The sequence below is a fragment of the Macrobrachium nipponense genome, chromosome 15 (genome assembly GCF_015104395.2).
Source record: "Macrobrachium nipponense isolate FS-2020 chromosome 15, ASM1510439v2, whole genome shotgun sequence".
NCBI classification, from domain to species: Eukaryota; Metazoa; Arthropoda; class Malacostraca; order Decapoda; family Palaemonidae; genus Macrobrachium; species Macrobrachium nipponense.
Window position 1 is genome coordinate 75,478,139 of NC_087208.1, and position 14,020 is coordinate 75,492,158.

Genomic DNA, 14,020 nt, shown 5'->3' on the forward strand with positions numbered 1-14,020 from the left:
CATAATGCTCTCTCTCTCTCTGTCTCCATATGTATGTAATAATCTTCACACACACTCCTATATTTTTATCAACCATTTATTTCTTTTTTTAAGGGTAACATATTAAGCAAACTTTTTAATGAAATTACAGTAACTTTAATTTCATTTAAAAGTTCGCTTAAAGACAATCTCTCTCTCTCTCTCTCTCTCTCTCTCTCTCTCTCTCTCTCTCTCTCATTCTTAGTTAGTGGTACATAATTTTCAATGGATTTATTTTTACCTTTACCATCTAGAACAGTAAATGCACAGTTATAAAACATAGAAGCATAAATAAGAGTTAAAGAATTTATTAAAAGTTTGAGAAGACTTTTAAAGATAGATTGGTGGTCTGAAGGGGGAGAGAAGAGAGAAATACGTTGTACCTAACATGTAATCTTCACACACTCCAATATTTTTACCAACCATTTATTTAATTTTTTAAGGGTAATGTATTAAGCTAACTTTTAAATGAAATTACAATAACTTTAATTTTATTTAAAAGTTAGCTTAATACTTAAGGAGCATGATTAAGGTCATATTTAGTGTTTGAAGTGGTCAGCAAATGGCTCAAGTTTATTTTTGAGTAACGTTAATACATCTTTTATGGGTACTACCTTTGTGAAAAGGGAATCTACATCTAGGCTGAGAAGTTTTGTAGACGATATCTTAACATACTGGAAACGTGAGTGGGGCAATTTTGTTGTCTTTCTATAAATATTAAATTCCTTGGTCCTGAGGATAAAACTTAAAGTAGAATGAAAAAAAAAAAGGAACCAAATCCCCTTTTTAGTTTAGATGTCTTTATCATCAAAACTAATAACAACTTCAAATTCACTGTCTTCAAGAAAGTGACATTTCCACTTTCATACATACATTTTTACAACTATCATGACATTTCCGTTAAACTCGGTATAGCAAGTAACTTATTTCTTAAGAGCCCTGAGAATTTGCCCCCCAAATTTTCTTAACAAAGAACTTAAAACAATCAGAAATCAACTGATCTTGTTAAAATGCCCCCAAGCGCATAACAGAAAATGCCATACATGAAGCAAAGAGCATTTTTTACAAACCCACAGAATACAAAGAAAGGGAAAAATACACAAACAAAATCATAATTCCTCACATGGATAATTTATGAGAGATCACACAAATCCTAGGCCCCTCCAACACTTTCATCTTCACTTACCCGAATGCACTGGGAAAATCCTTAATATTCAGCAGAAACCAGTTTCCAAAGATATAGAGGTTTATGATGCCCCTTAAGGATTGTGATGCCCCTTAAGGATTGTGATAAGTCATACTATGGTTTCACCGGAAAATCTCTCTCAACATAAACGATCAGTTAGATATGGACAACATAGTTCGGAAATTTTCCATCATACAAATAACATGAACCATACCATGGATTGGAACTCATCCCTAGTTTTATACAAGAGAAGCTGTCGATATAAATGTCAGATGGTAGAACCTTCACTGTTAAAACAACAAGGTAATAGGATCAACCTTTCCATCTCCCACTATGTATTTCACTAATACAACTCCTTCTGTCATTCACTGTTTGATAAGGATGGAAGTTAGTCCATCGAAATAGAGTCCTTAGCTTTAAACCAGAGTGTTTTAATGGGGCTTTCTGTACTTGTCATTTGCTTTTTAAGCAGGTAAGACAGGGAGGTACATATCTTTATTCGTTTTAACATCCATGGTGGTGACAACTCTACAAGTGGCTGAAAAATTAGATTTATGTTATGTAAGCTCATTAGGTATTTAGCTCTTTTTGGGAAAGAGCCAGTACCCTGAACCTCTGTTTCCGGATTACAATTTTGAAAGCAGTCAGCTGCAGGAGATGATCCTGCTTGAAGTGACAGACTTCTTCGTATTGCTATCAAAATCACGGTGATGTTTCATGGGCAACACACCTGCCTCTACCAGAAGTGAGCTTGTTGGGGATGATCGGAATGCGCCTGTGCACAATCGCATGCCTTCATGGTGCACTGCATCGAGTTTTTAATGCAGATTCTGAGGCGGATGAATATATTGGACAGCAGTAATCTATTATGGATAAGACTGTTGCCTTATATATCATTAATAAAATGTCTCGCTTTGCTCCCCAATTAGTGTGTGATAACTTTTTCAATATGGCAAGGGCTTTGATGCCCTTGGCTTTAATGTATTTGATGTGCTCTTTCCAATTTAAATGTTGATAAAATATCACTCCTAGATATTTGATTTTTGTACAAAATTCTATTTCAGTGCTATAAATGTGAAGTTTGATTGTTTAGTTCTTCAGCTATCTTTTGTCTTTGTAGAAGATGATTGCTTTTGTTTTATCAGTTGCAAATTTAAATCCAACTGAATTTGTCCAACTACATATATTTGAAATGGCAGTGCTGAGAACTCTCTGAGCATGTCTCAAATTGCTACTTGTATGGTAAATAACAAAGTCATCAACATATAAACTATTTTTTACACCACTTGGTAAATTTATTTATAGTAATATCATTAATTGCTAAAGCAAACAATGTACAGCTCAAGACACTACCTTGAGGGATTCCTTCTTCCAGTTTATAGGTTACTGAGTAGGAATTTTCTACTCTTCCTTGAAAAGTTCTGTTTGTTAGAAATTTCTTAATAAATATTGGTAAGTGGCCTCTTAGTCCCTTGGAGTGGAGTTTTTGCAGGATGTTATGTTTCCATGTTGTGTCGTATGCTTTTTCTATATAAAAAAATATAGCTACTGTTAACTTTTTTTGTTCAAAGCCTTTTTTGATATGATCTTCTAAATGTGTTAAGGGATCTAGGGTTGATCTGCCAGCTACTGAACCAGATTGTGTTGATGTTAAAATGGATTCTTTGGTTATTGCATACGTTAATCGTGCATTAACCATTTTTTCTAAGATTTTGCATAGGCAACTTGTTAGAGATATCGGTCTATAATTGGATGGATTACTTGCATCCTTTCCTGGTTTATTTATTGGAATTATTATGGCATGTTTCCATTTATCAGGAAAGACACGTTTTAGCCAGATACTATTATAAAATTTTAATAAATATGATTTAGCTATAGGAGCTAATTTTTCTATCATTTCAAATGATATTTTATCATATCCTGGTGCGGAGGGATGACATGAGTTGATGGCATTATCTAGTTCATCCATGTTGAAAATATAATTATATTCCAGGTCTTCAAGAGTTTCAAAATTGAGTATTATATTTTCTTTTTGTTTTCTGATATTTTGAAAATGTATATCTAGGCTAGAGTAAGCACTGATGTTTTCAAAATGCTTTCCAATTATATTTGATATTTCATAAGTATTATGGTATATTTTTCCATTTAAATGTATTGCACTTCTTGGAGGTTTTATGTTTTCCATTGATTTTCCTTATCTTTTACCAGACATCCCTTGTGGATGTGTTTGAAGATATGATTGAGACATGTCCTCTCCATGATGCGATTGTTTTAGCTATTACTATTTTTCTAAATTTGGCTGTATATTTGTTATATAGTGGTTTAATGTGGTTAATTGTTATGTTTGATATAACTATTTTGTTTAATATGTTTATATTATAGGGCATTTTGTTGAGTGATTTAAGGCGAGTTTTGAGTCTGTTAAGATTGCGACCCAATATATGTTTTAAATTACTTCAGGTTGTTAAGGTTGGATTCCACCATGGGACAGGGGATTTTGTGGGATGTGATTTGATTTTTGGAATACTTTTATCTGCAGCATTTATTACGAAGTTTGAGAAGGATTCACATGTAGTATTGTGATCTTCATTATGTGGGAATGGTGGTATGTTTCGAGTGTATAGGAAATATTTATCGCAGTTAGCTTTTTGGATATTAATAATATCTCGTAGGTGGCAATATTTTGATATTATTTAAGTAGTTCAGAATGATTGGGAAATGGTCACTTGTGTATGAATCGTCCAAGACGTTCCATTCAAATTTCTCGACTACATCATTTGAACATAATGAAATGTCAATTGAGGAAAAGGTTAGGTGTGTATTTGAAAAATATGTTGGAACTTCACTTTCATTGAGACAACACAGGTTATGTTTCATTATAGTTTTTTCTATGTTGATTCCGGATGTGTCAGTGGGGTTTTTAGTATCCCATAATGGATTATGTGCATTAAAATCTCCTACTATAAGTAGGGGTTCCTGTATACTTTTTCTAATAAGTTCAGAAAAATTATTAAAATTTGCATTGAAATTTGGTTGGTTATATAAATTACAAATAGTGATTTTACTTTTGTCAGGCATATACAGTTTAATTGATGTTATTTGACATGGCATAGATGGTATGTTGAAAGGTTCATATGTTATGCTATTATGAACGTATATAGCTGTGCCTAATTTTCAGTTGGTGAATAACAGGCAATTTTATAGTGTTGGATATTTGTAGGGTTACTTCCTATATGTTGTAGACATATGCACATTGGGTTGTGGCCTCGTATGATTCTTTGTAATTCACCTAGACGTAGTCGGGTTAAGAAGCCATTTATATTCCATTAAATAATTTTATATTCCATTATTGGGAGGAATTGGTGTTGAATGCTGTAAATTGATTGCCGCTTTTACTTTGCCTCGTAGTTTATATGCATTTGAATTTATTTGTGGTTTTTTAATCGTTGTATTTGTATGTTGGTTATTAGATTCAGCAGTTGTTTGCTTTTCATAATTGAATATTAATAAGTCTATTTTTTATTTTATCATTTATTTTTTTGTATTTTAAGGATTCAGAACATAATTCGTTCTCATGTTGGTGTGTTGAAGGGCGTTTCCTTAATTTAATAAAATTGTCCAAACAATTTCGTACTGTGTCCTCTGTTTTGGTAGTTAATTGGTTATATGTACTTACAAAGCATTCATTACAACCACAAGACGAAGCATGCTTGGTTATGTTAATTATTGGTTCAGAAATATTTGGCCTAGCTTTAGAAATTTCTGGTTTTGTAATTCTATTGGTCCTTTTCTGTAGTGATAAGGATTGTTGGATGGTTGGGGAGTGATAGTTACATTTTGGTTTGGTTTAATGGCATGATTTCCATTAGTATTTTGTATGGGAATTGTAAAGAGTGATTAATTGATTCTTTACTGTCAAGATGTTGGCTGTTTGATTGGGATTGAGGGTAATTGTGTATTTCCACTTGTGATGAGGTTAGTACAATATCTTTTTTTAAATGTTCTCCTGGTGTAGTTGGAGTATCTTTGGATTGATTGTAATTTTCAATATTCACTTTTTTTCCTTTAGGTGGGGTTCGTTCTAGTATTCTTTTCTTTTTGTCAGTTCGATTATTATTATTATTTGACTCCTCTTCTATTGGAAGTTCTTTTTCGTGAATATCTGAATCTTCTATGTTATTAGTGGTACTGGTGGATATATCAACATACTTGTTTTGGGGTTCAGCATTATTGATATGAGAATTAGTTTGTACCTTTATATTATCTAGTTTGTTATTAATGTGATCGATACTTAGATTTTTCGTACATTTGCGAAAGAGTGGCTTTTAGATGGATTACTGACTCCTCTTACTTTTAGCTCGAGTCTAGCTTCTTTGACTGACATTCCTGTTCTATTCATCAACAACTGGAGCTGTGTTGTATTGATAAAAGGAGCATTCCTTAGATTTTGCGTGATTGGATTGTCCACAGTTAATACATTTTGGAGATTTACATTTCCAATTAGTAGTATGGGTGTCTGATGCACACACTACGCATAATGCTTTATTATGGCATTTTTTGTACGTGTGCCCATACTTTGAACATTGACTGCACTGAAGTGGTTTTGGTATAAATGGATGCACTTCTCTATTTTGTCCAAGAATTTTGATTTTGAGTGGGAGATCTTGGCCTGTAAATTTTATTTTTGCAATATTATTTTGTTTATTATTATCTTTCCTACTTGGAATTAAATAGATTTCTAAATCATGTATATTATTGTAACTTAACTTAGGAGAGTCAAAATCAATTGTTTTGAGGGTAGTCCTCCTTCTTCAATGTTGGGTAAAATAACTGTGCTCTGTATATAATTTAATGTTTCATGACTTATTATTGTTATTTTTGTGCCATTTATGTCTTTTACATTTAAAAAGGCGGTGGACTCTTTTTTTTCCGTGGTTACCCGAAGTAACCATACCTTTTCTTTAATATATCGGCATTCCATTTCTTGTGTTGGACATATATTCAATAATTTGTTTTCTAGTATTGCTGTTGATATTTTATTTTCAGCTTTAAGTACTAAATATCTTGACCAGCTATCTGGTCCAAAAAGATTATCAAAATGCACCAGTGTTGGATTAAGACGATAATTTCTATTTCTCTTCTATTTGCCTTATGTGGGTTATCTGTGTATCAGATTTGTTTCCTCTCTCTGTTACGTATAGTTATTATGTTTGTACCTCTGATTGATTTTTACTTTTTTGTATAATTTCTATGGGCCCTGCTGGGAGTTTAGGATCATATAATTTATTTGGAACTGGATGTTCCTTTGCTGCATTATTATTTTGAACTGACTAAGGGAGATTCAGGGATAAATTTCCAGTGGTCATCTACTGTGCCGAATTTTGTCCGTCAAGGGGCCCAGGCATACTAATAACTTTATTTGTATTTATCATAAAAAATTACAGACAAAAGAAAAAGAAAAGATAAAATAAATATATATATAATAATACATTTTGAAAAGATATCATTGGCTTTTCGTGAAGTTAAATCTTCCACCAATGGCACAAGTGAGAAATGACTCCCAAATGTCCGCATCCCTTCCCTACCCCAAAAAGGGGGTGGCATAACATGATTAGTATGGCCCAAGTGTAAGCAATACCTGCTTGGTAGGACTAAGAATATTACGAAATACAATTATCCCCTTCCTAACCATGTCAGGGGCAAATCGGACAGAATGCCCAGAGTTCTATCCCTAGAACCAGGCCCCCCTGGAATCCGTGGTCCAGCTCCACAGAATAGTTCCGCCTGGCAAACCAGGTCCGAACATTGTCAAGTAGATGATGGACCTACCACATTTCCCACTATTTAGCTTAGGATTTAACTTCAATCCAAGTTATGATATATTTTCTTATTAGATATTGAAAATTTTGACAGAAGTGGAAAAATCCACAGATCTTATTCCAAAAATATATAATGTCATATGGGACTCTTGGGTTCGAACCTGGGAAGAAATTCCTGAGGTTCGAGAGCCCCCTCACCACGTCAAGGTGGTCCCATAATGAGGGGGCCCAAATTTCATTTCCCTTGATTAAACAGTCTCCACTCAGCAGGTTAAAATGCTTGAGAAAATGGCAATCTTAAGCTTTAGGGAATATTATACTCCCCCTTTTTCCTTGCTTTTCAGGTGAATAAGGATGGGTTTCAAAAATCATTTTATACAGCTGATCAAGGGTAATTCATGATGCTTGGCAATAGTATTTTGACCCCTTCCTCTTCAAGAAATTCTGTGAAAAAAACATTACCCATCACATCAAAATGACACATCCAAGTTAACACTAAGTTTTCTTTAATATGCCTACCACTTGCAGTAAACATTAATAGGGATATTTGCGCTTGATCTTGTCATATGGGCTGCTCCTTTGGCTGCTTTATCAGCCTCTTCATTCCCTTAATCCCTATATGGACAAGGATCCAACATATTTCTATATTTTACCCATTATTGTACAGTTCATGAAGCAATAACTTTGTTGAATAATGTTACTTTCTGGTTTGTAACTATGAATGGCTTTTATGCATTTCTAGTCACTAAAAATCACGAAATTATTACATGAGGCTTCTTCAATAATTTTTATGGCTGATGCTATTGCGCATAACTCAGTTGCAAATACCGAGACATTATCAAGTTGAGAGAACTGATGTTTTGTTTTGGGAAACTGCAGCATATCCTACTCCGTATTGCAATTTAGATCCGTCTGTGTAAATTGTATAATGTGGGCCTTTTCAGGTCATATGTTCTAATGATGTTGTCTATGGTGTTCTGGGGTATATGAGTAACTTTTTGATAAATGTTTTAAGTGTATGTAAATTCTTACGTTATTCATAGCCAAAGGAGAAGGAAACTTTACTATTGAAGGAAATGGCACATTCAGATTCAACAACTCGGTCTTCTAGCTCTAACAGGGAAGGGTAGTGAGTGATTGTTTATAAATGAATCTCTTAATTCCCTTAAATTTCTGTCTGAATTCTCAGGGCACTCTTCATTGTTACAAACTCTACGGAGTAACAAGGGTAGTTCACAATATTCAACTGGTAAAGATGAGATTGGTGATGATCTAAAGGCTCCTGAACATATTCTAAGACCTTGTTGTGAATTGAATCCAATCTTTTCAGCATTTCATCTGATGCTGAGCCATGTACAGTGGTACCTCGACATACGAAAGGCTCAACTTACAAAAAATTCGAGTTACGAAAGCAAATACGAAGATTTTTTTGGCTCTACATTCGAAAATAGTTCAGGATACGAAAGGTTGTTGCTGTAAAGTCCCCAGATTCACCGGGACCACCGATAAAAATGTTAAAACTCGCGCGCCGCCAACTGAATAGACTCTCCACCATCCTCCTGCTCTCCCATTGGTTCCTGATGCTAGTCACCGCCATAAGATCCTGCTCTCCTATTGGTCAGCATCTCTCCCATGATCCCATCATGCATCTACGCAGCCGCGTGCTTTTTCGGCCACTTGGCAGCAGCATCATTATCGTAAGCACACGGAATTTGTTCGTTCTATATGATTTCGTTTATTAACGTAAATTCGTTAGTGATTTCGTTGTAGTACTACTTTGTCGTGTTGTGTGAGAACTTTATTACATACATATACTACATAACTTGATTATGTACAGTATATATGTAGTCATGGGTCCCAAGAAAGTTGAAGTTCATGGAAAGAAGAGGATGCTTTCTTTGGAGACAAAGATGGAAATAATTAAAAAGTATGAAGCTGGCATGCGATTGAGTGTGATCGCCAAGGAATATGGCCGAAATCCGTCGACAATAGGCACCATTCTTAAGCAGAAGGAAGCCATCATAGCAGGTACACCTTCTAAGAGCGTGACTATTTTGTCTAGCAAGAGGAGCCACGTGCACGACGAGATGGAGAGGCTGCTTCTTGTCTGGATAAAGGACAAAGAAATCACTGGCGATATAATAACTGAGACGGCAATCTCCCACACGGCCAGCACTTTTTTCGGCGATTTGATTGCCCAGACCAAAGACAATGGAGGAGAAGGGACATCGACGCCAACCCTAGACTTCAAGGCTTCTCATGGGTGGTTCGAAAAATACCGTAAACGGACTGGCATCCATTCGGTGGTGCGGCAAGGGGAGGCGGCCAGCTCGGACACGAAAGCGGCCGAAGCCTTTATTAAGACGTTCGACGAGATGACGATCAATGAAGGCTGCAGTTCTCAGCAAGTCTTCAACTGTGATGAGACTGGTCTTTTTTGGAAAAAAATGCCTCGTCAGACGTACATCACGCAGGAAGAGAAGAAGCTACCCGGCCATAAGCTATGAAAGACAGGCTTATGCTCGCACTTTGTTCGAACGCCAGTGGGGATTGCAAGGTGAAGCCACTACTTGTCTATCATTCCGAGACTCCTCAAGCCTTCAAAGACCACAAAGTGCTAAAGGAGAAGCTTCCAGTAATGTGGAGGGCTAATGCGAAAGCCTGGGTAACGAGACTTTTGTTCACCGAGTGGGTAAATCTCTGTTTCGGCCCGACAGTGAAGAAATTCTTGGAAGAGAAGCGCCTCCCTCTGAAATGTCTGCTGTTGTTGGACAATGGCCCTGCTCACCCTCCTGGCGTCGAGGAAGATACCCTAGCGGAGTATTCTTTTATCAAGGTTCTTTATCTTTTGCCTAACACCACCTCTCTCCTCCAGCCCATGGACCAGCAAGTGATATCGAACTTCAAGAAGCTGTATGCGAAACATCTTTTCAAGAGGCGTTTCGACATCACTGATACCACAAACCTCAACTTGCGTGAATTTTGGAAGGAGCACTTTGATGTTGTGATATGCATCCGACTCATCGATCAAGCTTGGCAGGAGGTTTCAAGGCGAACCTTGAATTCTTCGTGGAGGAAACTTTGGCCTGATGCCGTATCCGTCCGAGACTTCGAGGGATTCGACGTGGGTGAAGCTGGTGCTGCAGATTCAGGAACAGTTGATGATCCTGAAACTGTTTCGCAACCAGATCTTGACAAGATCGTTGCACTCGGCAAGTCCATGGGGCTGGTCGTCAACGAGTACGACATCAATGACCTTCTCAAGGAGCACCAAGAGGAGCTTACGACGGATGACCTGAAGGAGTTGGAGGCCATGCAACATAATGTCGTTCAAGAAGCGTTCTCTAGCAGCGGCGAGGAGGAGGACGACGACCCTATGACAACGGCAGAAATTAAGGATGCTCTAGCTGCTTTTCATATGGTGCAATCATTTGTAGAAAAGACACACCCTGAAAATATTTACACAGGTCGTATGCTTCCACAGTTCGATGACGTTTGCCAGAGTCGTTTTAGGAACATTGTCAAAGGCAGGCAGAAACAATCTTCCTTGGATAGTTATTTTTTAAAAAAGCCTTTAGTAGGAGTAAGCAAAAAGGAAGATCCAATTGATACTATGAAAAAACAGAAAGTTGAAAGTGGTGAAGAAATTTAAATTTTGTAAAAAAAAAAAAAAAAAAAAAAAAAAAAAATTATTTTAAGTTTATTGTAAAGTTGAGTGTTACAGTTTTGTTAACGTGTTTCGTAAAGTTTAGTTTATGTTTTCTGACATTTTCAGTGTGTTTCGTTAAGTTAAGCTTACATACTACGTAACAAATTTTCTAGGGTGTTTTTGTAGGGCTTTGAAACGGATTAGGCATTTTACATGTAAAATGTGGTTCAAGATACGAAAAGCTCATGTTACGAAGGCCGCCTCGGAACGGATTAATTTCATATGTCGAGGTACCACTGTATTTTGCTTTTATAGTTAATGACAGACAGCACTGTTGCTTTATACAGTACACAAAGAACAACAGTATCCATTGTCTTCCCAAATAATATTTGATAGTTTTTTAATTAGATTTGATGCTCTTTTACATTTTGATTTCATGTAAGTTATGTAAGCTTCCCAGTTTACGCGAGTATCAAATACTAATCCTAAAATTTTGCAGTTTGGCCAGTTGGTATAGTACTATGCTTTGATTTTGGAATCTATTTCTTCACCTTTCTTCCACACTATTTTCAGAAAACACATCTGCTCAATTCTTATATATGGATAATTTAAAGCCCACAGATGAGGTTCATTCATCTAATCTTTTATAGTTTTTTAAAGATTCAATCTGCATGTTTTATGTGAGATACTGAATTATATATAGTAGCAAAATCTTCATTATTAATGATATAATTTATTGCTAAAGTAAACAGCGTGCCACTTCCTTGTGGAACACCATTTTCAAGTGGAAATGGTATGGACAAAACATCATCCATTCTTACCTGAAAACTGCAATTTGTTAGAAATTTTATTTGTTTGGCGTGCCACCTCGGTGGCCGCAAGTTCGATTCTCAGAAATTCCATTGAGGAGTGAGAGATGTGTACTTCTGGTTATAGAAGTTCACTCTTGACGTGGTTCGGAAGTCACGTAAAGCCGTTGGTCTCATTGCTGAACAACCACTGGTTCCATGCAGTGTAAAAACATACAAACAAACAAGCAAACAAGAAAGTTTTTGATATACCTTGGTAAATGTCCATGGATGCTATTTTTCTATAAAGTTTTTAATAGTGCTTAACTCCCTGTAATATTGTATTCCTTTTCAACGTTTAAGAAAAAAAAAAAAAAAAAAAAAAAAAAAAAAAAAAAAAAAAAAAAAACAGCTAGAGTAATTTGTTTTCGTTCAAATCCTCTATGTATGTCGTCTTCCCAGTTACATACAGAGAATCTAATGTCGATGTTATGTTGTGATCCGAATTGAGTGACGAGTCAAAATTTCATTTTCTTGAATGGGCCACATGGTATTTACCCTTTTCCCTAGTAATTTGCATAAGCAACTTGTTAAAAAATTTGGTCTGTAATTACTTGGATCCTTTCCAGGTTTGGGGATAGGAATTATTAGAGCTTTAAAACATTCATCAGGAAATAAATTTCTAATCCATAAATGATCATATAACTGTAAGATGTATGACTTTGACAAAGATGTTAAGTAACCAATCATCTCAAAATAAATATTGTCACATACAGGAGCAGATTTATTGCTGTTCAAGAGAGCATAATCCTACTCTTTTTTCATTTAAAATTTTCTATTATAATATATATCCTCTATGTATTTCAAAACCCCATTGTTATTAATTCTATATTACGTATTTTTATTTGTGCGGAAGTGTTCATCCAAATTTTTATCACTACTTACATTTCCTAAGTTTTCTCTGATTACATTATGTACTTATTTCTTATGCATATTATTATTATTAATAGGGATTAGTCTTTCCGTACCTCTGAGTCTTATGCATAAAGTATTCTTTTTCCACCTTTTAATATGGCATGTCTAGGTGGTTTAACACGAGTACTACTTATTTTCACTAATTTTCCCATATTTTTTGTATGGGAGTATTATTAGAGAGATCTGATACATATTTTCTCCTCGCATTACTTGCTTTTAAAATTTTTCAGATATTTTGTTGCAGAGAGGTTTTCATGTGTCAGTTTCTAGTAACAATATAGTAATTTTTTGTAAGGTCCTTTTGATATTGGTAATGTTTTATTTATTCATCTTATTTTACTGAACTTTCTATTCAAATTATCTAATCATCTCCTTATTGAGCATTGTATTTTTATTAATTCTGTTAGGCTTTCAGACCACCATGGAAGTATGTCTTTTGTTGGGTGAGGTTTTGATTTTGTATTCCTTAATCAGCAACATCTTTCATGAAGTTTACAAGAAATTTATTAGTTTCATTATAGTTTTAAATATTCAACTAGTGTCCATTTCGTATCACTCAGAATCTGCTTTATGAATGTTGTAGTGAGGGACATGTTTTGCAGGATTATTTTGTAATAAGGAAATTAATACTGTATTCCAAAATGATCTTGAGGCACAGAGTTAAGTCTACTGAGGAAAATGTTCCAAGCGCTTTCGAATATGTACTGATTTCATAATCATTAATACAGCACATGTCATTTGAATGCAGGCATTCTACTTTATTTCCTGCTCTACTTGAGTTTGTACAAACATAGTCCCACAGTGGGTTGTGAGCATTAAAATCACATTCTATTAGTGTAGGTTCCTTGGCACTGTTAAGTAATTCTAAGGTCATCAATGCCTAAACGTAAGCTGCAAACAACCCTTAAGTAATGTATCATGTGGACGTCATGAGGTGCATTGATGGCAATACCCTTCCACAGATGCATAACAAATCTCTTCTTAAATGCTGTATGAAACTTCAAAGAAGATAGGCTCTGTTGTACGTGTGTATTTGCATATTTTACAGTGATAGTGTTTGTAAGATTTTACTACTGATTGCAAGTTTGGTGGAAAAGAAGCCAGTTAAGCAGCAAAACTTTCTACTCCATTAAGTACCCTCCCTCAATGGCAGCATCACTTCCACCAGAACCTTACAATAGCCATACCTACCTGAATCCGTAATCATAGATTTCTAGGCAATGGTACAATAAAGTTGACTGCCAGCATCCAGATTTACCCATTACCATAGTAACTGAATGGCCATGCAGTCATGAATAATGTGCATTTCATCAGCTTTAATAAACTATTTTAAGTGCACATTAAACTTTTTATCATTAGGTTTAACAAAACAGATGAGTTACATTTTACCCAAGAGGAGATTATTTGAGACTAATTCAGTTAAAGTTATCCATATCAGGTGAGAAGACACCAAAATGTATGAGAGTAAAAGAGAGGAAGAGTAACAAACAAGGTACACTATAAGCAAAACCCAGTGGGTAAATAGTATATGAACAAGAAACCTTCTTGTATTACTTCATGACCTATAAATGCAATTTGGATGTGT